Source organism: Corythoichthys intestinalis, chromosome 16 (genome assembly GCF_030265065.1).
Source record: "Corythoichthys intestinalis isolate RoL2023-P3 chromosome 16, ASM3026506v1, whole genome shotgun sequence".
Taxonomy (NCBI): domain Eukaryota; kingdom Metazoa; phylum Chordata; class Actinopteri; order Syngnathiformes; family Syngnathidae; genus Corythoichthys; species Corythoichthys intestinalis.
In genome coordinates this window covers 11198713-11225828 of record NC_080410.1, presented here as the reverse complement: position 1 = coordinate 11225828, position 27116 = coordinate 11198713, and the positions used below count along the sequence as shown (strand labels likewise).

The following is a 27116-nucleotide window of genomic DNA, read 5'->3' as shown; positions in this document are numbered from 1 at the left end:
AGGGTCCTCAATCCGACCTCTTTGTTCCAGAGTCCCTCCGTTCGAAAGTGCTGGAGTGGGCTCATTCGTCACGTCTGTTTTGCCACCACGGGATCAGAAGGACACTGGCAGTGCTGCGTCAGCGGTTCTGGTGGCCTTCCATGACAGAGGACACCAGATCATTTATCCTTGCCTGCACAGTTTGCACCCGTAGCAAGACGTCCACAAAACCCAGCTCGGGACTCCTCCGCCCATTACCCATACCAAGCCGCCCTTGGTCCCATATTGCCTTGGATTTCGTCACCGGCCTCCCTCCATCCAGAGGTAACAAAGTCATTCTGACCGTGGTTGACAGGTTCTCCAAGGCAGCTTATTTCATCCCCCTCAAGAAGCTCCCTTCGGCTCAGGAAACAAACAGCAGACTTGCTCACCCAACATGTGTTCCGCCTACATGGCATCGCGGCGGACATTGTCTCTGACCGAGGACCGCAGTTTACCTCGCAGGTCTGGAGGGCTTTCTGCGCAGCCCTGGGCATCAGTGTAAGCCTGTCTTCAGGGTACCACCCGCAAACTAATGGTCAATGCGAGCGCACCAATCAGCAGCTCGAAGCAGCCCTCTGCTGTACTACACAGGCCCATCAGAACATATGGAGTGACCAACTTCCTTGGATAGAATATGCACACAACTCCTTACCAAACGCCTCCTCCGGAATGTCCCCGTTCCTTTGCTCCTTTCCCACGCAGGAACAAGACCTTCATCGGCCCAGACTCATGTAGATCGTTGCTCCAGGGTCTGGGAGCAGGCACGCTCCACGCTCCTACATGCCTCAGATAAGTCACGTCCTCAGTCGAACCGCCGCCGCACGCCTGCGCCATCCTATGCTTTTGGCAAGAAGGTGTGGCTCTCATCCAAGTCCTTGCCTCTAAAGACCGGGTCCGCGAAGCTGTCCCCCCGCTTTGTCAGTCCCTACAAATCGACAAAGTGGTACATCCTGCTGCCGTACGCCCCAAGCTCCCTGCCCATTTCCGTGTGCACCCCACCTTCCATGCCTCCCAAATGAAGCCTGTCTCCTCGAGTCCCTCGTCCCCCCCGTTCAACCTCCGCCGCCTCCTTTTTCGATCGACGGGGAGCCGGCTTACAGGGTGGAAAGGCTTCTCGACGTCCGCCGCAGGGGCCGTGGGCTCCAGTACCTGGTGGACTGGGAGGGCTATGGCCCGGAGGAGTGGTCCTGGATCCCGGCCCGATGAGTGTTGTCACGTTCGCTCATCCTTTTATGGGCGCCACCTGACTGAACTGACTGAAGGCCTTTTCTGTGTTTCTTAAACTAACAACTCAGGTTGTTAATGTAAGTCGGTAAAAATTAGGCACCACGTTACCAATGAAGTGGCCTGTTTTTACCATTGGAATGTACATGCAGTTTTGGGCTTGTCATAAAAAATGAGCGCATGATGATTGGATTAGCGCAATGATAGACATCCAATTGATTTTATCTGGTAAGACTGGCTGTGAATGTGCATCTTTCAGGGCCATCGACAGCGCTAGACGTCCACCTGGCGCCCATAAAGGGGAGGGTCCTGTTAGGGCTTCTGCCTCTCCCTCCTGAGAGCTGGGCCACCTCCGGCAGGTGTGCATGATTCATCTAATTCACAGGTCAGACGGCTGGAGCGGCCACAGGTGCAGGCAATCATTATCAGCCACCTTTATAAGCCAGTGGACGCCTCACCTCGTTGCCAGATCAACTTGTCAGTTTCCAGCGTCAGTTGCTTCTCGTAATCATTTAAATACTTTTCTCTGTTTCTCGGCTAATTATTTTTTGCTCTCGTCCCAGGACCTGTCTCTGCGTGCCCCATGTCGGAACCTCAAGCCTGATTTTCTTCCCCTCATCTTGTCAGCACCCTGCCTGCCTACTTTCTCTTGGATCCGGCAACAAATTAAACATTTTTTGATCAGTCACTCTGCCTTTGTCTGCTCTGGGATCCCCTCCCGTCATGCAAACCTAACAGGAATCAATAAATAAAAACACACATTGCAGCTCTTCTGGTGAAATTATTTAGAGCTTTATGTGTCTAGGGGTTAAGCAGCTGTTTTGCATTTGTTTGTTTGCATTCAGTCAAACAATGTGACCTTGTGCAAAATGAATCGAGGAATTAAATCTACACCTCAGGATGAATAAATCCACACCAGCAGTTTTGGAGCCAATTCAGACTTTAGAGGGCTTTTCTGCTCTAAAATGTGCAAATGCATGACATTTGTAAGATAAGACCCCCCTGGTGTCTTAGCGTGAAGGAGACTTGACCTGTAATTTGAGAGCGTTGAGATTTGTAACCTGAAGCAGTCTTTCATGAATGCACGTTTTCTGTTCATTCGGTCTTAGACGTCCATTGTACCATTGTAAATGTCAACCATAGCCATGGAGATTGGTAGAAAAGAAATCGGACACAAGAAAGAATAAAAAGAAAATGGAAAAAAAAAAAGGTGAAAAAGAAATGAAAATGATCAAATGAATTAGTTTAAAAAGGAAAAGTATGGATTAGTGGATTTTCGTAATATCCTAATATATCATTCAGTCTGTTCAGCCTTTCCCTACTGTTCAACACTTTCATTCCTGAGTACTCATTCTCTTTATCTGCTTTCCTTTGGCTTCATCACTTCATCTTAAAAATCAATTCAATCAAATCAATTAAATAAGCCACAATGATCCATTGATTTAGTTTTGGGGATCCAAAATAACTTCAAGCAAAGCTCCACACATGTATGTTCGTATTTTCATTCCGGTCCACTTTTTTGATGCGACACATTTTGTTCGATTCTCACGTTCCAACTTTGAAACGTTCCAAAAATTTACACGACATAGGTTTCCTTTCAATTTTAAACTAAATGTGTATTGTTGCAGCAAAATGCGGGTTTTTTGTAAAAAAACAAACCAAAAAAAACATACAAACAAACAGAAACACACATGGAAAAACAAAAACATTTCCAATGGCAAAAACTACTTATTTCATGTTTCAAAATGTACTCATACTAAAATAAAAAAAATAAAAAATCATATAATTTAAACATAATAAAATCCAAGAAATCAAAGCACAAAAAGTTTTTACCAAAACGTCCCCTTTTTATTATTTCCAATGGCCCTATTCAAATTCGATGGGAAAAAAAATGACACAATGTCCACAGGGAGTAACCAGTAAAAGCCTCAAAATCTACAGGAAGTGACCAATCAACAGGAATATCTACGAAATACCCTAGATTCAGCAGGAAATGATCCAAATGTGCAGGAAGTGACATTTCCCTAAATCTAACAACGAAGTGACCCAAATTAACTCATTGTCCATCATTGACAATGGAGAAATTACTTTTAACTGGGAGATCTTCCTCTGAATGCTTCTCCTTCAGTGCCATTGAGAATTATATGCCACGTTTACATGGAGCCAAATATTCCAATTACAATCGGTTTAGATGTTCAAACCGAATAAATGTGTTCCATATAAACACCTCATTCGGAATGAACAGGCCCAAACCGAATGGAATTTCATTCCGATTCACAGGGGTGGAATATTCCTTTTCCCAAACCGATTAGAAGTAAAATTATATCATGTAAACAGGGAAGCGGAATGGCGTCTGGTTGCGTTCTTTCTGCACATGCTCCGTACTGACATGGTGACGTCACTTGGTGACGTAAGTAACGTCACTTGCAACATGGCTTCCAAGCACAGCGCACCTAATTGGAGTCCGGCGGAAAGATTGTATTTAATTCAAACTTTAAAAGAATTGAATATAATTGCTCGCTTAGACGGGCGTAAAACGAGGAAAAGTGAACTATTTAAAAAAGTTCACGAGAGGTTACACGAAGCCGGAATAGACCGGAGCGTTGACCAGATTAGAAACCGGTGGAAACCGGTGGAAAACCGGCTACTACAAGGCAAAAGAGCAAAACAGCAGAAGCGGATACGACCCCACAAACACAACAAGTGGGTTAAAGTTAAAACAGCAGCACTCTGACGATCGATCTCCATGTTTTGCAACGTGATGCTTTGTTTTGATTAATCTGCGCATGTCAGACGGCAGTTGTCAAACGTCCTTTCGGAATAAAGGCAGAAACATGTAAACGCTGGATCGGAATAGATGAAGTGACATGTAAACAGCTGATCTGAAATTTCCATTCGGAATGATTTGAATCGGTATGAATAAAAGTCAGCATGTAAACGTGGCTATAGATGTCTAATCAATTTGAACTGAGGTTATTTCGCCCCTCTCAGTCAAAATTGATTGGACGTCCAGCGCCACCAGTGGCAACCAATCAATTAACAAGGACGCAACATGAAAATGCCCCAAAATTAACCGAAAGTGACCGATGAACTCCGCCACGGTTGCCCTTTGTCACCGATTCTGTTCATAACTTTTATGGACAGAATTTCTAGGTGCAGCATTGAAGGGGTTTGGTTTGGTGACATGAACATTGCATCTCTGCATTTTGCAGATGATGCATTGCTGTTGGCTTCATCAAGCCGTTATCTCTAACTCTCGGTTCGCAGCCGAGTGTGAAGTGGTTGGGATGAAGAGCAGCACCTCCAAATCCGAGATCATTGTCCTCAGTCGGAAAAGGGTGGCGTGCTCTCTCCGAGTCGGGGATGAGATCCTGCTCCAAGTGGTGGAGTTCAAGTATCTTGGGGTCTTGCTCACGAGTGAGGGCAGGAGGGAGCGGGAGATCGACAGGCGGATCGGTGCAGCGTCTGCAGTGATGCAGACTCTGCACCAGTTCGTAGTGAAGAAGGAGCTGAGCCAAAAGGTGAAGCTCTAGATTTACCAGTAAATGTAGTATGTTCCTACCCTCACCTATGGTCACGAGCTGTGGGTTGTGACCGAAACAACAAGATCACGATACAATCGGCCGAAATGAGTTTCCTCCGCAGGATGTCCAGGCTCTCCCTTAGAGATAGGGTAAGAATCTGGTCATCCAGGAGGGACTCAGGGTCGAGTGGCTATTCTTTCGCTTTGAGAGGAGCCAGCTGAGGTGGCTCGGGCAAGTGGTTCGGATGCCTCCTCGACGCCTCCCTGGAGAGGTATTCCGGGCATGTCCCACTGGCGGGAGGACACGGGGACAACCCAGGACACGCTGGAGAGACTATGTCTCTCGGCTGGCCTGTGAACGCCTTGGGATCCCGCCGGAAGCGTTGGTATAAGTGGCTGGGGAGAGGGAAGTCTAGGCTTTCCTGCTAACGCTGCTGCCCCCGCGACCCGACCCCAGATTAACCGGTAGATAATGGATGGATGGATGGATGGATGGATGGATGGATGGATGGATGGATGGATAACCCATTAAGGGGGAGCAGAGCATTAATTTCTCCAGAAATGGCATCTTCTAGTTTGTATTTTGATATTAATGCTCCAATGTTGATACCCTGAAACACTTTGGTGAATTACAGTGTCATTTAATGGACAACTTTTTCTCGAGAGACGGGCTATATACAGAAATAATCTATTTACTGTATATCTTTGCATTCCAAGGTTCTACTTGTTAAATGTTTTCACTAAACCAACAATGTATAACATATGCAATTTCACCTGTCTTTCCCAGCCTCCCCCCCTTTTTAGCACTCACCTCCGTCTTCTTACCTATCACCATTTGGTCTCCCCTCTGCCTTCATCCACCTCTCCCCTCCTTCTCTTCAACATCACACAATCTCCTCCTATCCCAATCCAGCGCTCGCTCCCGCTACTCCTCCATGCCCCTTTATTCCTCCCTCCCTCCCTTTCTCTTTCTCCCCTTCATCTCACCTCCAGCCAGCCGCCTCCTCCTCCTAGATCGCGCAGCCTCCACTTTCTCTTTATACCTCTCTTCACTTGTCTTGCAGTCTCTTTTTCCTTCTCTCTGTCCTCCACTTGGCTCTCCCATCAGCTGCTTGACAGGCTCGCTGCTCTCCATCCAACCGCCAAGGACTCAGAGGCAGTTAGGACTAAGTCACTCTCACTGCAGGTAAGTGTGTCTGTTGATCATTTAGTGCTTTTTGAGGTAGATGGTCTAAATTGCATGGAACAAAAAAACAATGAAATAAAAGCAAAGAACAGGCAAATAGCACATGATGTTGGTGTTTGTGGTATATTACAGAAGAGAGAAGAACATGTTTTAAGTTAACCTTTTTCAGAGATTGTGGTCACTTCAGTGGACAGCTTTCAAAAGTTGACCCTTAAGACCTATAAGGCTAGTGACTATTTTTGGTTATTAAAACAACTTTTGTTTTGGCAACAGTTAAGACCTTTAACACTTTATGATGCAAGTGAGTATTTTTGGTCCCTAAAATAACTTAAATATTAGCAATTACATATATAAACATTGTAAATCGATATTGTATGTTTTTATATTAACTTCATATGTTCAAAAATGTTTGTAAAATAATACAAATCTAAATAAAGCTAAATTCATCAAATTGAAACAAATAAAACAGAAATACAGTCTGTACCCCAAATATCACAGATATTATTTCATAACACTTAACAAATTGCATGCCATTGGTGGCGATAGACGTTCAATTCATTTGAACTGGAAGGACTGAAGTTGAGGACGATGAGGCAATCAGTTCATTAAAGGTCCTAATCACGGTACATGCTGCATGTGACTGATATACGGAGTCATAAAGAGTTAAATAATAATAATAATAATAATAATAATAAGAAGAAGAAGAATAAAAGTGATATACTGCAAATGGCCAAATAATTTGAATTTGATAAAATAATTGGTTCTTCTCAAAAAACAGAAATATGATAATAGGATTGTATCCTGTTTCCTAAGTTAAATAAGCGCATGCTTTGAGCATAGCCAAAATCCCATTCACAAACCGGAGCTGAAAATTGGCGATGGTGATTGGTTCTCTGAAAGCTGTGAGTCATTGTGTGTTTGCGGGTGTGTGTGTGTGTGTGTGTGTGTGTCAGGGGGGAAATCCATTAAATTCCTTTACAAGTGCTGGTGAGGCTTGCGAGCAGGCGCTTGAATGAATGTTTTTTTCTTGTAATCTACACATGCTTCACACAGCCTGCAGTGCACATTCTAATCATGTTCAGTACTTTGAAATAATTGATGCCGGTCAATACAAAATACCGTATACAGTATTTAAGCTGTGAGGCGTTTGCACCAGATTCAAGCTGTTTTTACTCTCATAAATCTTTCTTACTAGTTGCATCAGTCGATGCAGTTACATTGTCGTATTCATCAGTCAGTCACTGACAGAATTTGTCCTTCAGAAAGAATTGCTGTGTGCTGAAGGGCAAAAAGACTTTAGATATGTTCCCATGTGGATTAGTATAGCTATCTAGAGAGAGGATGCATCTGCTTTTGTTAAAGGTGCTATAAAAGCATCATAGGTACAAAATTTCAGTATTTTTCTGATGCTTGTGGTGTAAGAAGAGAAATGTGACACCAAGAAACATTGCTTCTGAATACCTTTTAATCTTTATGTATTCTAGCCAAAAGTGTGAAATAAAATGGGGAATTATTTCAATGAAAAATAAATAAATAAATAATTGTAAAACTCATTGCAAAGGTGAAAAATTGGGATAAAAAGAATAAACTGACCACTTGACTATGCATATGAGTTCCCGATGTTGGGACTTGTGTGAATTACAATTGCTCCACATTCAACCCATTGTCTGCCATTGACAACCAGCCTGGGAGGAGTAGCTGTCAGTGGTGGAATGTAACGAAGTATGCATTTGCATCCATGTTTTTACAATGTGATAGTGTAAGACATGTCAGGGGTAAACATGTAACAGGTCATACATCAAATCACAATTTCGCACTTCTCTGTCAGCTCCATGCTGTCACTCAGAACCTCTAATTGGATCAGGCCGGGCACATAAAGTCAGAATAACTTCAGTGGCAGCATAAACACCTGGACCACTGACATAGGTCAAACTTCAAGTCTGGTACATTTCCACATCGGAGTGACAACAAGAAGAGGAGCCGTTGCACCAGCATGGCACCATTCCAAACCTGTTTCCAACTCTCTGCGCTTCTCTGTCCGTCTTCGTGTCTCCCTGTCACACAGTGAGCCCTCCTCCGCAGGGAGCCCTATATCACATGTGGCATTTCACACTCCACAGAGCTTGTTAAATTACAGAATTCCCCAGGAAATCAAGTGTAGACATGCTAGCATTATTCCACCTGACTGATATCTAATGGAAAAATGGTGGAAAGCTTTAGGATCTGTCACTTTAACAACCAATGATCAGGTAAGGGGGTGGTGTTGGTGGTGTGGTAACTGTGTGTGGATGTTTATGAGCAAGACAGCTTCTTTATTTTCCTTTAACTCATAGGTTGCCATGGGACTGGAACACGAGCATTCACAGCCACACTGGAAAAAATGCCACTTGAAAAAGTCATAACCGTAATTTTCACACTATAAGGCGCACCTGACTATAAGCCAACACCCACCAAATTTGACATGAAAACGGCATTTGTTCATATATAAGCCGCAACGGACTATAAGCCGCAGTTGTCCTCACTGTATTATGGGATATTTACACCAAAAGATATTAACCGGTAACACATTATTTGACAGCAGCATCATACGACTGTCATTAGATCAAATTAAGCACAATTGCTTCAAAACGCTTCATTTGGCCATTACTACTCCCATGGAGAAGAAAGTCAACCTCTGCTGTCAACACTGTTGTTGTCCAACATGCCTCCTAACATGCATTGCAGCACTACAGATGTAAATAAGAATCAAAATTCATGTTCTGTGCTATTTATTTCTTCAGTTACTGTTCCAGTTGTTACATTAATTGCTAGTTATGGTATCTGGTAACACTAAATGATAAGTAAATTTGACAGTGGCGCCATAAGAATGTCATGAGACAATCATAATTATGACATGACACTGTCATGAGCAATAATTAATGCTTATAACGGATGTCATTTAGTGTTATTCGACAAATTATCACACTTTCGAATGGATGTAAAAGATCCGAGCTGGACATAAATGGAGCGAGTGACATAATTTACCGGATGACACTTAATGACATCTGTCATAAGCATTCAGTAATGCCCATGATAGTGCCATGTAATAATTATGACGGTCTTTTCACAGTCTTATGACGCCGCTGTCAAATAGTGTTACATATTAACCCAAATAAATCAACAACAAAGCTGCATGGGACTATAAACCGCAGGATTCAAAATGAAGAAAAAAAGTAGCAGTTTATAATCCGAAAATTTCGGAAATTATTTCTCTAAATAAAAACACAAAATAAACAACCACAATGGAAGAACACCAAACTCCCATGTGGCACATTAAAACGGTTTTGCCAATAAAAACACTCAGATTCCCATTCTCTGTGTTTAAGTAGCTGAATAGGATGGTTGAAAAAAAATAATAAAACAAGTTACTTTTTTGCTTATAACAACTAAAGAATACCTCAAAATAAGCCGTTATAGCTTACTGAAATCATACTTTTTGAGGGATTTTAGTTTATTTTAAGTATGATGAGATCTTTTTAACTAGAAACTAGACACATATTCTTGGGAAGACTTTCATTTCATCTAACTATTGCAAATTTTGCGTTTTGCTATGACATGTGAACATAAGACCGCTCTGTCGCTACCCGTTTGCTGTCATTTTTTTCTATTAATTAATATAACGTTCCCAACCACGAAACAGAGGTTACCCTGTTAGAATTTGCAGTCGCTTGCAGATTTTGTCATGAAAAGCACAATTAACCTCACGTTCGGGCCACTTGTTAAAGGATGTTAATTAAAACGAGATGATAAGAGAATAAAAATGGAAGACAATGTATTTTTTTGCTGAGGCGACAGAAATTGAATCTGGAACGTAGCGCTGTCTTATAATTGCATGTGGACGCTTGGGCTTTCAATTTAGGGGTGAACAGCTGGTCACAAACATATAATTGGACAGTCACATTGAGATAAACTCAGCTGGTCACTTGCTAAAATATAACTGGCATTACGCCAGGTCATTTTACACTCATACCAACCCAAACCTTGATACTATCTTTTGTGTGGTTTATGTCAAGGTCAAAAACAGCTATTGTCTGAGGCAGATGGCATGTGGAAAAGCTTTGACGTGCTGGCTGATATGCAGCTTAATCAGTGAAAAATGGGCCTGACATGAACAGTTTGGGCCTAATAATTGTGTGTTTGCCAATCTGACGCTGTTGGAACGAGTCAACTGTGTGTGTGAATGGTACATACGGCACAACAGTGCCACCCACTAATAAGGAATTATGAGGGGAATTTGGGGGTGGAACAGTACATATAGAAATGTGTCTGCTGTTTGGCCAATGTTTGCAAAAGTGTCTTGACAAGGGGATACAACATGTTCCGAAAGATGGTGTAATGTCATATGGATTACAGCATTGAGTCTCAAGCACTGTTGTTTTTGCAAGCCCTTTTTTAAATTTTCGTCTTAGTCTTAGACTTTTGGATGGTAATACTTATTAATCTTATTCATATTTTAGTCATCTTAAAATGTGTTTGTCTTTGTCTGCTTTTTGTTGACGTAAACTCAAGACTAATTTCTTCTAGAGATCATTAGGTGTGCCAATGGGATTGATCTAATTTCATTTAATTGATCTGAAAAGTATCAAGCAAATCAGGCCCAATCATGTCATTTCTGGAATCAAGTAAAAAAGATTAGGTCTTTAAAATGTATTCATTTATTTTTAAGGATTAACTGAAAGGTTGAAAAGCGCTATATAAGTGTAACACCAACACCAACCAACTGTTCGATCGCTGGCAACCCTCGCAGTGAAACATGATCACTAAATTTTATTTGAATTGGATTTGATGTCTATAACTGTTGATGGCAGCGACTGAGTTAAAGGCTACAAGCAACAAAATTATCCGAAGTATAGAGATATTGGAAAAAAAAAAAAAATTAATAACTAATGTTACAACCTTTGCAGAACCTGGTTTCAATGCAGTATCGACTAGGGATGTCCCCGATCCCCCGGGTTACGACTAGTGTTGCACCGATACCATTTTTTTTTTTTTTTTTTTTTTTTTTGAAGTATCAATTTTTTCACTGTCCCCTTTAAAAAAAATTATCAACGCGATCATTTATGTTATAATTTCTTCACGAACCTATTTCAATCTTTGGTCAAAACTTTCTCTTTTAGTTTTGTGTTTCTGAAAGGGGTCGAATTGCTGACATCTGGTTATCAAGCAAATGCCGATATGCCAATCCTGCCAAATAAACTAATCTTCATGTTTTTAAGCAATTTAAAGTGGCGTTGGTACTTTTAAAGCATTCTATCGCTTCTAGTAAGGCTCACAGGGTTTATTTTTCTCTAATGCCACCTCTTTCCACTTTATTAGCTTTTCATCATGAGTTCTATTTCAATAATCAGTTTTTTCATTAGACTGTCAATTTGCTATCATCAATAGTAAAAATGGACTTGAATGTTGCCAGCCCCCTTGTTTTGCTTGGCCAGGACAACAGCAAGGGGGCTCCACGCAAGTTGGCCCGTGCACCTCATTTTGAACACCACCCACTTTTTCTAATCAGATTGTGCAACCGTGATAAGACGGCATCGTGTATCTTTTATGCCCTATAGACCCCAATCACCAACGTCACACAATCACTTGATCGCTGTATTGTGCCGCCATATTGTCAGTCATCGTGTGTCTGTACTGTCAATGATCGTAGTTTCTAATGGTGGCTTCACTTGCAAATTATGGAAGCCCCGGTGCTTTCAGACGCTGTAAACTCATTGGATGAGTTGCATAAAAGCCGTTATTTGGAAAAGCTTCGGTCGATCCAGTCGCCAGATCCATATTTGATGCCCAAATCGATGTTTCCGCCCGTGCAAAAAGTCATACTCCAATTGATGTCACGATGAAGTGTTGGGTACCCAAAGTTGGTACCGGCCCGAATATAAACCGACATTTGGGCAGCTGAGCGTCACCATTGTCACGAATGTAAAATGAAACTTGATCGGCGGTTCGACAACGGGCCGGTGTGTGCCGAAAAATAGCCGCCCCGCGTGAAATGTCTTATTTATAATGCTTTATTGAAGTGAAAACATCAAATGTTTTCACGGACGCTTTACAGTAATGGATTTACGACTGTAAAATCAGTTTTAAACAAATAATTAAATTACACAAAATATCGTGGACTGGGCCACATAACTATCTTTGAACGGAAATGTATTAGTCTACAGGTTTTCACGACCATATCCCAATGACAATCACAGAGGTACGACATTTATTAGTTGAAGCAGAGTAAAATAATACATATTCACAGTACAAGATTTATTAGTTCAAGCAAAGTAGAATAATACATAATCACGGTACAAGAAAGTCGTTTCCGTGTGGGCGCTACCTTCAGGAGGGACAACACCTGTTGTTGCGTTCACCTTCTTGCTGCGCGACCATGGCGACGAGCTTCGTAGTCTCCGTCTGATGATGTCTGCGATCGTGTTGGCATCACGACTATTGATGTTTTCGCTGCTGTCTGACGGCTGTCGACACAAACGCATCATGGACCGAGATAAACAAACCGTGCTGTTTTAGAGATTTGCCCTTTTAACAATGGGCACACAGTAACTACTAAAATGACAGTTTATCTTCTCTGTTACTGCAACCAACCGCCACACATGCCTTCACCATTTTGATTAATCAATGTTGACGATTGTCAGAAAGGTTTTTGGGTTCGTTTACTAGGTGGTGATTCCTTAGACAAGTAGAAAAACACGCAGAAATAGGAGGAATGTACGTAGCGATAATATGTAAACACGATGAGCTGACGGGCAATATGGCGGCACAAGTCAGGGGGGCGGAGTTGTGACGTCACGTGAGTGGGATCTATATTCTGCTTGTTTTCCTTAAACTATGGTATAAGTGCTATTTATTTTATATTGGATGTGTTAGAGTAATACAAACAGTTAGACGGTGCCGACAAGAAAAGGTACTATCTCCTTCAATTCGTAACCCAGGATTCGACTCGGACTCAGGTGCAAAAACATGCGATCAGGACATCTTTAGTATCGACATCGGCCGATATCACACAGCAGGGTATCGGGATCAGTATTGGGAGCCAAAAATGGTACTGTATCGGCGCAACACTCGCTACGAACAAGATCCACTCTTACCACTCTGAAAAGAAAAAGGATGGCTTCTCCTCAAAGAAAGCTGATTGGTATTGAAGGCTAAGATGGATTTGTGAGATTACAAGGTTTGTTTTGTCCATCTTCTTTGCAAGGTCACATGTCAACATAAAGACACTTTCATTGTTATCAGAGCAATTTCATGTTCAGTTTTTGGGTCAGTATTTCCATTCTGTTTCGCTTATTCTGGAAGGTATTTTCAAAAACAGCAGTGACAAGTACCCCAAAAGTTGATACTAACTTTAGAATGACACCAAGGTTAGCCAAGCACAAAGAGACTCAACTCATTTCTAATTAGAAAAGCCACGACCTCTTAAATGAGATCATTAGCAAAGCCACGGTCAGATGGGAACAGAGTGCGAGTGAAAATGGATTGAGACTTTTCTTAATTTAGAGCCTGCTCTTCATTTTTAAGGAAAGAAAAATTAAAGATGAGGATGTGACCTATTTTGTTCAAGCCACTTAAAGCCTTCATTGCTGGGGAACCAAATTCATTGTATTTTTAGAGTGAATTGCTATTTTTTAAATAGAAAAAAAGAATCAATTAGTGGGTTACGCAGTTAGTTAGCCAGCAAATGTAAATCGTTATTTGTAGGTCTGACTTTGCATTTTCTGTCTTTGATGGTATAACGCCATAATTGGTACTATAAAAATAAAGTATAAAACTTTAAAAGGGGTCTTAAAAAATAAACAAGCCCTTCAGGAACTTCATTTTATGCAAATGTTATTAAGCATCTTTTTTTTTTTATGGCAGTGTAATTCCCTTCACAATCTGAATAGACTGAGTCAAATGTAATCGCGATTGGGAAAAGGAAAGCGTTTGCCTTCACATTGAAAGGCAGTTATCCGAAAAGACTTAACTTGATGAAACGAGCTGTCAACTGTCCAACATTATTGAATAATCAAGTGTGTGAATGACAGCTAATCTCAATAGCCGAGATTAGGCTAAGCGTGGGCCAGCAAAACAAGCGTTCAGAGTGAACGATCTCCATCCGTCCTCCCTCTGACTTCATAACCCCAGCCGCATCATGCTTTTCATCCCTGCGCAGCGTCGTCGTCCTTTCGGGGCTTTTATCTGACCTTCATTCCTTAACACTTGATTTCATTTAATCCATAATCCATATCAAATCAAGCGGCACCTCTCAGAATTGCCAGCTCATCTACTCGTTGCTGCTGATCAGAGCCTAGGAGAAAGACATTTTGTCGAAATTCAAACTGAACCGGAGTTATTCCCCATAGCAACGCTTCAAAGCAGCGCATTTTGGAATGGTCCATCGTATGCATACGTGAATTCAAATAAAAAAATGATAAAATTACGAAATTCAAGAAAATATTTGGGGGAAAAAAATTTAAAAAATAAAAAGGAGGAAATTACTCATAAATTCTATTTTTTTTTAATGATAATTATTATTTTGCTTTAATGATTACATTTTTATTTTTTTACTGTTATTTCTTCTTCTTAGAAAAAAAACAAAAAACAAACTTTTTATGATTTATTTATTAATTTGAGGATTTTGTCCTTTTTGGCTGTATTTTTCAATGAATGATCGCTGCCAACCGTCCCGGTCAAAATTGATTGGACATCTATCCCAATCAATAGCAGTGAAACATGATCACTTAATTCCAGTCATCCTAGTTTAAATAGATTTGATTTTTACTACTGTCAACGGCCGTGAATGAGTTAAACCTACTGTGGGGCAAATAAGTATTTAGTCAACCACAAATTTGTGCAAGTTCTCCCACTTGAAAATATCAGAGAGGCCTGTAATTGTCAACATGGGTAAACCTCAACCATGAGAGACAGAATGTGGAAAAAAAAAAACAGAAAATCACATTGTTTGATTTTTAAAGAATTTATTTGCAGATCATGTTGGAAAATTAGTATTTGGTCAATACCAAAAGTTCATCTCAATACTTTGTTATGTACCCTTTGTTGGCAATAACGGAGGGCAAACGTTTACTGTAACTCTTCACAAGCTTTTCACACATTGTTGCTGGTATTTTGGCCCATTCTTCCATGCAGATCTTCTCTAGAGCAGTGATGTTTTGGGGCTGTCGTTGGGCAACACGGACTTTCAACTCCCTCCACAGATTTTCTATGGGGTTGAAATCTGGAGACTGGCTAGGCGACTCCAGGACCTTGAAATGCTTCTTACGAAGCCACTCCTTTGTTGCCCTGCCAGTGTGTTTGGGATCATTGTCATGCTGAAAGACCAAGCCACGTCTCGTTTTCAATGCCCTTGCTGATGGAAGGAGATTTTCACTCAAAATCTTTCGATACATGCCCCCATTCATTCTTTCCTTTACACAGATCAGTCGTCCTGGTCCCTTTGCAGAAAAACAGCCCGAAAGCATGAGTTTACACCCCCATGCTTCACAGTGGGTATGGTGATCTTCGGATGCAATTCAGTATTCTTTCTCCTCCAAACACGAGAACCTGTGTTTCTACCAAAAAGTTCTATTTTGGTTTCATCTGACCATAACACATTCTCCCAGTCCTCTTCTAGATCATCCAAATGCTCTCTAGCGAACCGCAGACGGGCCTGGATGTGTACTCTCTTCAGCAGGGGGACATGTATGGCAGTGCAGGATTTGAGTCCCTGGCTGTGCATTGTGTTACTGTGGTCCCAGCTCTCTGTAGGTCATTCACTAGGTCCCCCCGTACGGTTCTAGGATTTTTGCTCACCGTTGTTGTTATCATTTTGACGCCACGGGGTGAGATCTTGAATGGAGCCCCAGATCGAGGGAGATTATCAGTGGTCTTGTATGTCTTCCATTTTCTAATAATTGTTCCCAATGTTGATTTCTTTACACCAAGCGTTTTACCTATTGCAGATTCAGTCTTCCCAGCCTGGTGCAGGTCTACAATTTTGTCTCTGGTGTCCTTCGACAGCTCTTTGGTCTTGGCCATAGTGGATTTTGGAGTGTGACTGACTGAGGTGGTGGACAGGTGTCTTTTATTCCGATAATGAGTTAAAACAGGTGCCATTAATACAGGTAACGAGTGGAGCATCTTTAGACCTCGTTAGAAGAAGTTAGACCTCTTTGACAGCCAGAAATCTTGCTTGTTTGTAGGTGACCAAAAGCTTATTTCCACTCTAATTTCGAAATAAATTCTTTAAAAATCAAACAATGTGATTTTCATTTTTTTTTTCTCTCCAAATTCTGTCTCTCATGGTTGAGGTTTACCGATGTTGACAATTACAGGCCTCTCTAAGCTTTTGAAGTTGGAGAACTTGCACAATTGGTAGTTGACTAAATACTTAGTTTGCCCAACTGTATATCTACTTATTTATGTATTCCTCCAATGATTTATGTATATTTGTCAAATGTAAATTCATCAGGGGTGCAAGGGCTGTTTAAACAAGGCTAATGGTAAAACAAAAAAAACAAACAAACAAAAAAAAAGGCTTTAGACTTTTCTGGATGTCTATGTAGTTGAAACAGAGATGGCGTTTTGGAGAGCTGAAACCGCGAAAATCTGAAAATGTCTTTGAGAGTGGAAATATTGACGACGCTCCACCCACAATCTAAATGGCTGAAAACGCAAAGCCAGGGGTTAAGTGGATCCTGCAAGAACAAGATCCGGCACCTCTTGATTTTGGCTTCCCTGTGTTCCGGGACCTATTTGGTCAGATCTGGCGCCTCTCGTGGATAGAGAATCATAATAATATACGGACCAGTGATTTCTGTGGCTTATTCGTTGTTGTCAGGAAATGCTGGGCGGGCAGGTGTGTGTGGACCCAAACGCAGGAAAAGTGAAGCGAGGCAAAAAAGGCGGTGCAAAAAATGATTTAATTAAGGCCGACAGAAAAAACAAAGTACAAACCAAAACTGAGGTGATCTAAAAAAAAAACACAGTAGCAAACGAAACTCAGGTTACTAACAAAAGGCTGGGTATCAAAAAACTTACTTGGAACACTTGGATAGACATCGACTTTGACACTGACAAAGACATTGACGATGACGCAACAAGGACTGAAAAGAAACTGGGAGCTTATATACACACGCAGTCAAAGGGTAACGAGAAAATGAGGAACAGATGGGTCACACAGGTGGACGCAGATTGGAGGATACACAAGGAGCGGTACACCAGGTGAAATCAATGGCAATTACAAGGACACACTAGGAGGGAATCAACAGTACCCCCCCTCAAGGGACGGATCCCAGTTGTCCCGAAGAAACAAAAAGTCCCAAACACTTTGAGAGCAGAAGGTTGCTCGGATGAGGGAGCAACACCAGCCCGTCAGGGCCAGTCAGGCAGGCGTCCAGGACGCCAGACATGGGCTGACCTCAAGGGTCGATCCGGAGGGCGTCCAGGGCGCCAGACATTGGGCGACCGCACGGGCCGATCAGGCGGGCGTCCCAGACGAGGCAGTGCTCGGTCGTTCATGCCGCCAAGCCGTGGCAAGAAGCGGGGAGCAGCATTTTCGGGGTGAGGGCCAGGAACTTCGGCGTCTGCTGGCGGGACAGCAGCGTGGGCGTCTGCTGGGAGGACAGCAACGTGGGCGTCTGCTGGCGGGACAGCAGCGGAGTCTGCTTGGAAACCAGGAACGGACGGCGCGGGCACTAGACTGCGGGGAGTCGGCGCGGGCGGAACTTGACTGCGGGGAGTCAGCGCGGGCGGAACTTGACTGCGGGGAGTTGGCGCGGGAGGAACTTGACTGCGGGGAGTTGGCGCAGGAGGAACTTGACTGCGGGGAGTTGGCGAGGGAGGAACTTGACTGCGGGGAGTCGGCGCTGGAGCCTCGGGAAGCCACGACGTCAGCACCGCCGCACACCGTCGGCGTTGACGACCACGCCGAGGCTTTTGGCGAGCGCCTTCAGGTGGTAGGGGCTGCATAACAGCCCCATTAGGCCGCAATGAGCCTGGGCGACTCCTCAGACCACTCCGGGGTGGTCCCCGATAGATGGCCCAACGGGATCCCAGGTAGGAGTCTTTGGCGATGAGCTCCGAACGGGACACAGAATGCGGAGGGTGGTAAGAAAAATAATCAGGGGAAACGGAAGGCGTAAAATCAAAATCCGGGTCTGAGTCAGAATCAGAATAGAGGAGGTCATATAAATTGTGATCCTCCTCAAAGTCTGAAAAATCGGAGTCCAAAAAAATGTGTTGTGGTCTGTGGGTGGGTTGAGGGTGTCGGCGTGCCGGCCGAAAATGAATCTTTCCCTCTGGGTCCAGGAGTGTTGCGTCATTCTGTCAGGAAATGCTGGGCGGGCAGGTGTGTGTGGATCCAAACGCAGGAAAAGTGAAGCGAGGCAAAAAAGGCGGTGCAAAAAATGATTTAATGAAGGCCGACAGAAAAAAACAAAGTACAAACCAAAACTGAGGTGATCTCAAAAAACACAGTAGCAAACGAAACTCACGTTACTAACAAAAGGCTGGGTATCAAAAAATTTACTTGGAACACGAGGGCTTGGATAGACATCGACTTTGACACTGACAAAGACATTGACGATGACGCAACAAGGACTGAAAAGAAACTGGGAGCTTATATACACACGCAGACAAAGGGTAACGAGACAATGAGGAACAGATGGGTGACACAGGTGGACGCAGATTGGAGGATACACAAGGAGCGGTACACCAGGTGAAATCAATGGCAATTACAAGGACACACTAGGAGGGAATCAACACAAAACCTAACAGTCGTCGCTCCTTCGTCCGGTTCTTCCCTCGGGGAGGTGGTGTAGTGTATAAAAATACAGAGATTCCTTGGATGGCTGTTGCATGGAGACTTATTAACTAAACAAAAACCAGAGAGGGACAGTCAGCCAGTCAACACCGCACAATTCTCCTTTTCGCTCCCTCTCTCTCCTCCTTACGCTTGCCCACTTCTTCTATGCCAAATTGGCAAATTGGTCACACTGAAACGGGACAGCTTAGGGATGCCGGTACCGGCGATGAGGGCAGCTGCAGCGATCATGCTAACGAACAGGAACTGGTGCAGCCAGGTTCACAGACAGACAGCCAAGCCGGGGCAGGAGGCTGCTACCATGGCAGCAGCTGGTCAGGTTCAGCGCCACCCGGGGTAGGGGCCAGCTACAGTGCCAGCAGTCAGCCAGGTGGACCACCAACATCTGGAGCAACAGGCCAACATTAACTTTAACAAGCAACTCTAGTGCACTGCCTGACCAACAAAGAGCAGGAGAGGGAGGGAGGGAGGGAGGAAGGAAGAGTGAGACTACGCGATCCGCTCAGGACAGCTCATCTCTATTTATCTATTTTATTTTTTAATTGAAAAAAAATCCGCGATGGACTGAGGGCGCGAAGTTTGAAGCGCGAAGTAGCGAGGGAGCATTGTATTTCACTCTAGTTGTGGTTGCTCTTCAAGTTCTGCAACTTTTGGGACATTCAAACTTTGGTTTCACGTTAACTCGCCCTTCATCATAATCTCCACTGGAATTCTCTCCATAACTGAAGCATGACAGTGATGTTTATATGATGTGTCCAAACAGTTGAGATCAAAAGGAATACTTTAATCATGCAGAATTCTGATCAGTGATCAAAGGTAGTTGGATCAAAGAACGCAAAAGTTTCTGATGTAGTTTACTCTAATATGCATTTGCACTCCTTTACCTCCACTTTCTTTGGTAGCGTTTTAAAAAGCGATGAAGCTCTACTGTCAAACACAATCCATTTTGATACTATTTGTTTCTTTTGTTGTTCTTGTAATTGTGGCAAATTTGAAGATTTGTTGAACTGTCTAGTACAGTGCTTTTAACAACATTGTAGTTACGTTTTTCCTTCGGAGGGCCTTCATATTGGCCAACTCATATAATTATTTTTCACATATAACTCATTTAGCTGCCATTGAAGGCACAAAACTTCCAATCCATTCTGATTGAGAGGGGCGAATAAATGAACCTTTCCCAGTCCCGTCCCAGTCAAAAGGGCGGGGCTCGGGCTGCCATGATTAACTGACTAATTGATTAGTGAATGAATCACTTTGATAGTCAGTAAACCATTTAGAGATGTTGTTGGCCTCATAATTGTCTTTTTTCTAAATTGTTTTTTTCCCATGTTTTTTTAGTAAAAGAAACACTCGCATTTTTGATGTAATTATTAATTAATGTATTTTTTATTACAATTTCTAATAAACATAAAAGAGAGAACGTCTGTAAACATTCTTCATTTCATTTATGTATTTATAAAAAATGGGAAAAACAGTATATACTTTTTTAAAAAATACTTTTTTACATTCTTTATTTTGTTTTTAAAATAATTTAATTTCATTTAAAAAAGTAAATATTCTCTAATTTTTAGACTATGGTAAACATTCTTCTTTTACTTTATGTATTTATAAAAAAAAAGGGGGGGGACAGTATATACGTTTTTTTTTTCAAAATAGTTATTTACATTCTTTATTTTGTTTTTAAATTTAATTTAATTTAAAAAAAAAACAAAAAACAATATTCTCTCATTTTTAGACACAATTTTTATTTAGCAAAAAACATGAAGTCCATGCATGTAATTTACTTTAACCCCTTGATGCCTGAAAAAAAATATATACATTGGAGGAATACAGTCAATTCACATATATCTACTATGAAATTAAATTAAGAAATACAGGGAAAAAAATTCTAAATTAAAAATAAATAGATACAATAGGATTAATGGAAATCAAAGTATAAATAGATAATCAATTATGAATCGGAATTGAATTTACTAATTTTATTTATTTATTTTTTAATTTCTAAAATAAATAAAAGAGGATAACATTTGATGCTTTATTAGTTTTAATTACGATCCCGGGCTTCAGCCTTCCTGTGTGGAGTTTGCATGTGGTTTCCTCCCACATCCCAAAAACATGTATGGTAGGTAGGCTGATTGAACATTTTAAATTGTCCATAGGTATGAGTGTGTGCGTGAATGGTTGTATGTCACCTTGTGCTCTGCGATTGGCTGGCAACCAGTTCAAGGTATACCCTGCCTACTGCACGTAGCTATATGGGATAGGCTCCAGCACATCCGCGACCCTCGTGAGGAAAAGCGGCATGGAAAATGAATGAATGAATGAATGAATGAATACCGTAGTTTTAATTATTTTTTTATATATTTTCCACTCATTTTAATTTTGTTGTGATTTTTTTTTTTTTTAATTTTGAATTTTCTAATTTTCTGTTTTATTTTTCAATTTAATTTGTAATCTGTATTCATGTATTCCTCCAATTCTTTTGGATGGAAATATGCTAAATGTAAATTCAGACATCAAGGGATTAACAGGCCACACAAAATGATGTTACGGTGGTGTATAGCTCACTGGCAATAATACCTTCACCGTCCTGACTGAAGGCCCAAGTACAGTACCAAATGATAGCCCTGCACTGTTACAGTTATACAGATACAAAGAAGTGACTAAGGGCGTGTGCGTGCCTCTATTCACTGTTTACCCACAGCTATAACTCAATTCCGGTGACTGCATCTTTTGTGGTTTTATGAACGACCGCAGATCTAAGTGAATGCGACTATGGCGTTCCTGACCCCCTTGCTGGTGCCCGCTTTCCATTCTCTTTTCCCCGCTTTGTAAAAAGGATGCTCGCCGCCAGCGGGCCCGGGGCAAATGCTGAGCACCGGCATGGACCAAGGCTCAAATTGAACATGGAAGTGTGTTGTGCGTGCCCCTGTTGGAGTGCGTGTCTTTGTGTATGAGCATCGGAGAGTGCCGTCTAACTGCTTTCTGCTGCAAGGTCAGTGCTCGTACACTACGCACACCCATTCACACACTGGCAGCGCTGCAGGAGATGAGTGCAGAGAGGGTATCATCTGCTGCTGCTGACCAGGCATCACTGGTGGATTTAGAGATAGGATGGCAACACGCACTTGTCTATGCAATTGCCCTGATGTGAGGGTTGCCTCTGCTCATTCACTTGGATACTGACGCACATGAACAAACAGCATTACACTATAAATGTTAATAGAGCAATGTTTACATTGCCGTCTTGGTAAGTAGACATAAACTATACTAATCTTACTCTACATATAGACAGATAGTTCTTAACATTTTGTTTCAATATATTCGGTACTTGTGTAGTCATGCATAAAATTGCAAGAATTTGAACGGCACTGCACACAGTAGCGTGCCATGGTTTAACACTTGTGAAAGGCTCTGTGAGGTATGTCTGCCTTATTGTGTTTTAGCATGATGCTCATTGGATCAGTAATAGGAATAGGAGTAGGAACCTCTCGATACCTCCCGAAACGATATGATTTGCAATGCAAAGGCTCACAATAAGGATTAACTCATGAATGTTCATTTGGTCTCTCCCAGTCAAAATGAATTGGGCATTTAGCACCCACCGTCCATGGCTGGCAATCATTGTGTAAAATGTTGATACTGTACCAACATGTTTGTTCCTTTATTACATTGCCACACTCCTAAATAGGAACGTCTCAGAAAAGAGGTTGTGGTGTGCTTTGCGTTTGTTTATCTGATGGTCTAAAAGTGTTGTGGTAGTTCCTAAAAAAAGAATTAACATGCGAAACATGCACATTGAAAATAAAAAAATAAAAACTTGATTGTAACTTGAAAAAAAGAACAACAAACTTTGTTGTGTATAGAGGGTTTAAGAGTGGCGTGGAAAGCAAATGCTGACCTACATTGGGTTTTACATTTTCATATTTAACACAGTGTAATTATTCAATAGTGATGTTACATGCAGAGGTGGGTAGGGTAGCCAAAATTTTACTCAAGTAAGAGTAGCGTTACCTCAAAATAATATTACTAAGTAAAGAATAAGTACTCATCCAAAAAATGTACTCAAGTACAAGTAAAAAAGTATTTGGTGAAAAGAATTCTCACGTAATGAGTAACATTGTGAGTAACGGCTCATATTTGTGTTGGATTTTTTTTTTTTTTTTTAACTTTTTTTTTTTCCTGAGCACAATCTATATGGACTATTGTTATAATGATACGGTACAATAACCCATTACATAACCACATTAAGCCAAAGGGGGGAAAAAATGAATCCCGACGAGAGAAAAAAAAATTACATAAATAAAGCATTATTCGACCAGAGAGCATGACTGCCCTCTGGTGGAGAAAATAGTTCCGAGTTTGAATAGTGAAGAGTTCCTTCATAATTGCTATTTTGAAATTAAAAGGATCATATCTCCGGTTTTCCGTGGTCAATATGGTGCCAAATAAAAACCAGGAGGGATGTTAAAATCTGCCCTTTCGAGTCTAGAATAGAATAGAATAGAATAGAATAGAATAGAATAGAATAGAATAGAATAGAATAGCCCTTTGTTGTCATTATACAGTTGTGCAATGAAATTGTGGAGCATCTCCCTTTACAGAATAAAAGTATAAAATCTAAATAAATATAAAATATGTATGAGGTAATCCTATGTTCAGGCAGTGCAAATAATTGAAGTGAAGTAGCAGCAGTTGACAGTGAAGGCACTGAATATTGCACATTAATATTGTACATAAATAAGTATTGCACATAGAATATGTGTGAATAGAAGTTAAGTAGCAGAAGTTGACAGTGAGGCATTGAATATTGCACATTAATATTACACGTAAATAAGTATTGAAAATAGAATATGTGTAAATAGAAGTTAACAGTGATGCATTGAATACTGCACTTAGTAATGTTGAGGGCAGCGCTCTATATCAAATACTTCATTTTTTTACGGTGCTTTAAAGACACTACATCAGGGGTCCCCAAACTTTTTCCTGTGAGGGCCACATAACTTTTCCCTTCTCTGATGAGGGGCCGGGGTCAGTTTGTAACAGAAAAAGTGCGACAATTGCAGGAGTGCCTAAATGTAAAAAATTATTGTTTTTCAGAAAGCCACAATCAAATAACCCTTTCTGGATTCTTCACGGAACAAAAGTAAATAAAACAATAATATAATATAATATAATATAATATAATATAATATAATATAATATAATATAATATAATATAATATAATATAATATAATATAATATAATATAATATAATACTATGAATTAAGTAGATAATAACCAAATAACCCTCTCTGAGTTCTTCACAGAAAAAGGCCAGGAAATAGATAACACTATTGAGAAAAAAAAAAAAATCAAAATGCTCTCTGGAATTGTTCAGGGGGCCGGACCAAATGTAGAGGCGGGCCGTAGTTTGGGGACCCCTGCACTACATGATTAAACAGGCTGGTGTGAAGACAGAATGGCAAGCTTCCGTCTGATTGGTATAGTGGAGTCATGTGATTATTGTTGCGACGTCTCATTGGTGAAATCCGTAGTAAGTAAGTAGTGGGGTATGAGTAGCATTTTTTTCTTCACAAATCTACTCAAATAAAAATAAAAAATATAGCTAACTACTCTTAGAAGTACATTTTTCCTCAAAAAGTTACTCAAGTAAACGTAACTGAGTACATGTAATGTGTTACTACCCACCTCTGATTATATATATATAACTAAATAAGTTTATTGGAACATCTTTAGTTTTCAGTATTCTATTTCAGTATATAATTAAGCCATCAAGTTTCAGCTGGGTCTTGATTTTGTAATTATGTACTGTAAAGAATTGCCCTCAACAAATGTTTTCAAAAGCCTCAAAAGCTCCATCTTTATGTCCAGACACATAAACCTCCCTGCTAAACTGTGACTTTAACAAACCCTCCCTCTTTCCTCTTCTACTCAATATCTCCCCCTCCAGGCCCAGACGTGGTCCAGAATACAAATAGTGTTTTCTTTTCTTTATTTGGGTAGGCAGTAATGCAGCAGGCTTGATTGCGAATGTTGTCCGCTAAGTAGAAAGGGAGGTTGTAATAAGGTGATGATGCTGCTCCATTCACGGAAAACACAAGTGGACAAAGAGGCTGGAAACGAGATATACGGGGAAATGGAGAATGCATTGGGAGCTGAATGGGACAATCGTGAAGAGGAAAGGATAAATGAATAAAGGGACACAAAATAATGACCAAAAAGGAAAAAAAACTCATTTAGAATCATGCTCATCTGAGAGGACTCAGTGGGTTCTGCTTAGAAGCTGTACTGACTTATTAGTTATAAACAACAAAGCTGGTAAGTTTCTGATTAGGTGAAAAATTATCAATACAAATATTTGAAAAATAGTAATTATTATGAAAAAAAAATCATAAAAAGCAAGCATATTCTTAATTCGTTGTATTCAGTTCATTTTGTCTACACTTATAGATTACCATATTTTTCGGACTATAAGTCGCAGTTTTTTTCATAGTTTGGCTGGGGGTGCGACTTATACTCAGGAGCGACTTATGTGTGAAATTATTAACACATTATGATATCATTTCACATGTTATTTGGGTGTTTTGGAGTTACATTGATGGTTTGGTAAACTTGTTAGCATGTTCTTTATGCTATAGTTATCTGAATAATTCTTAATAGCTATGGCCACGTTCGCGTTCGGCCTTTGGCAATGTATGTTCAATTGTACTAGTGACTTTTTTAAAATTGAAATGCATGCTTTTAGTTTGTGGCGCTTTCACACCCAAGTGGGGGCGCACTCACACTTGTTTACGTGAAGAAGAGCGCTCACTTGCCAGAAGAAGACGGACCGCTACGCTGCGTCTGAGCGAGTGGGCGAGAGAGAGAGAGAGAGAGAGTGAGAAACACGGCTGCGAACCTACATTCATTGTTTATGCTTTTAAAATATCTCTACAGCGGCAATGCCTGTGTGTATCATCTTTTCTGTTGTTGTTGTGTGTTTTCCACCCTCGATTGGACACTTAGAGCCAGTTGTGTGGCTATGTTCTAATGCTAGCGAACGCATGGTAACCGTTTGTGTCATTGCTGTAATAGCACCTAATAATCATTTATTTACGTTGATTCGAACCTGTTTGGTATCGAGGACGAAATTGATTTGTGTTATTTCTATTTTTATTTTCACGCTTCAAATGATGGTGGCATAGCGACAGCCAAAATTAAGTCAGCAAATTATACAGACCTCCAGCATCGTAATTTGGGAGTTTAGCTCGCTGTATTGCCAGGACTGAGCCGTAGCGTCCTGGTTATAACAGTATGTTCGCTTTCGTTGTTCATGCATCATGTAACATATCATACTGTACACTTATTCATCATGTTGTTCTCTATTGTATTTTTATATTAAATTGCCTTTCAAGATGACATAACTGTTCTATGTGTTGGATTTTATCAAGTAAATTTCCCCCAAAAATTCGACTTATACTCTGGTGCGACTTATATATGTTTTTTTCCTCTTCGTTGGGCATTTTATGGCTGGTGCGACTTATACGCAGGTGCGACTTATAGTCCGAAAAATACGGTACTCGAATTTTTATTTTATCCCAGACAGTGTGTTGTAGGTTGTTTTATTGACCTGAGATGTTTCGGCAACTACTTCTGCCTTCATCAGACACTCTGATGAAGGCGGAAGTAGTCGCCAAAACATGTCAAATTGGATTGATCTATCTATTGTGGCCAATGGCAGTCAATGAGTTAACCGAAGTGTATATTGCTTTGACACTATGGTTAGACAAATGCAACACATGTTACATGCTTCACCACTATTTTTTAATCAAGACGACTTTAGATTAGATTAGATTAGAATAGATTACATTAACACTGTATTTCAAGGAGCCAGATGTAAGAAATGGACTTCAACTGTTTATTAAATTGGCTTACTATTTCAATAAACATTAAAAAATATATTTTTTGCAAATTCTCCTAAAACGGTTCTCAATGATAAAGACTCGATTTTCCCATTTCAAAAATTGATTGTCAGCCCATACAAGTTGTCATCGCTTTGATTCAGTGTTTACGATGGATGTTCCGCCCACCACCAATCAGACAATTACGTGATCATTTCTGTGTCTGCATCCAGGTTATGTTTGAAGACTGTAGTATGTACTCATTTAAATTTTGGTATGTCATACACATAGGTTGTAGGCTACACACAGACGTGGGGTGGCCATCGGGCGTACCGGGCAATTGTCGGTGGGCCGACGGGTGATGCGCTAAATTTGGAAGAATAACTGACATGTTTAGTCACACAAACCATGTACAACCAGCAAAAACCATTACGTCA

General features: G+C 41.0%; 1 protein-coding gene across 1 annotated transcript in view; it reads left to right on the top strand.

The window, feature by feature from the left end:
* Positions 1–5750: 5750 nt before the first annotated feature.
* pvalb6 (parvalbumin 6) overlaps positions 5751–27116 on the top strand; it is a 93945-nt gene continuing 72579 nt past the window's right edge. Inside the window, exon 1 of the mRNA XM_057817059.1 lies at positions 5751–5954. The gene's annotated coding sequence lies outside the window, so the exon portion shown is untranslated. The remainder of the gene's footprint in view (positions 5955–27116) is intronic.